Source organism: Chrysochloris asiatica, unplaced genomic scaffold (assembly GCF_000296735.1).
Source record: "Chrysochloris asiatica unplaced genomic scaffold, ChrAsi1.0 scaffold00060, whole genome shotgun sequence".
Classification (NCBI taxonomy): domain Eukaryota; kingdom Metazoa; phylum Chordata; class Mammalia; order Afrosoricida; family Chrysochloridae; genus Chrysochloris; species Chrysochloris asiatica.
The window spans coordinates 2942668-2943916 of NW_006408578.1; positions in this window are offsets into that span (position 1 = coordinate 2942668).

Consider the following 1249-nt stretch of genomic DNA (forward strand, 5'->3'; position numbering starts at 1 on the left):
AACAACTGGATGATCAGAACTCGACTAGAGGAAGAAAGAAGGGGGGGGGGGGCAAAAAGAGTAACCCACTACAATTTGATGAACTTTACCTACACGTATGGATGTCGTAGCTCAAAAAAGGGTAGAAATCTTTACAACAAGGCTCACTCCCACCCTTCCGGTACACAGAGTTGACAGGGATGGGCAACTTAGACACTGGCTATGTAAAATAGAGGGTGGAGCTATAAATGCAAGAAGTGACTGGCTTACAAGCTCTCAAAGGGAGCCTTGTTCCAGATGGGGCAGTGGTAGGTAGAAGCTCCACTGAATGATTTCCACAATCTGTTGAGACCAGGCTGGCCAAAGGAAATGGGGATAAGACTCTTGTGGTACATTAGTAAATAATTGCCATCAGGACTGACTGTGAGGGTCAGAAATGTATAGTTAGATGTTTTTTGTTTTTTTTTTAACAAAAGGAGGAGAGTGATTGATTTTGTAGTCCAGGAGTAGAGGTCCCTGGGACCATCAAGTGAGAAGAGCGGAGAGCGTGACCCTACTCACAGAAACAATGGTACTGAAGGAAAAAGTCCAAGTAACACTGAAGGCATGGGTGAAAAGCAAGGCTCTAGGAAATGACAAAATACTAATGGAAATTTCAACAAACTGATACAGCCCTGGAAGCACTCACTCATCTAGGTCAAGAAATTTAGAAGACAGCTGGCCAACAGATTGGAAGAAATCCATATTTGTGCCCATTCCAAAGAGAGGCAAACCAAAGGAATGTGGAAATCATCTAACAATATCATCAATACCACATGTAAGAAAAATATTGCTGAAGATAATTCATAAATGGTTGCAACAGTGCATCAAGAGGGAACTTTTCCTGCTAGAAATTTAAGAGAATATAGAACTAGAGATATCATTGCTGACATTTAATGGATCTTGGCTGAAAGCAGAGAATACCAGAAAGATGCTTATTTGTGTTTTGTTGACTATGCAAAGGCTTTCAACTGTGTGGACCATGACAAACTATGGATAACATTGCAAAGAATGGGTATTCCAGAACACTTAATTGTGCTCATGTGGAATCTGTCATAGACCAAGAGGCAATTTCTAGAACAGAAAAATTGAATACTGAATGGTGTAAAATCTGGAAAGGTGTGTGCCAGGTTTGTATCCTTTCACCATACTTAAGGAGCTCTGGTAGCGTAGTGGTTACAAATTGGGCTGCGAACCTTAAGGTCAGCGGTTCGAAACGACCAGCCGCTCC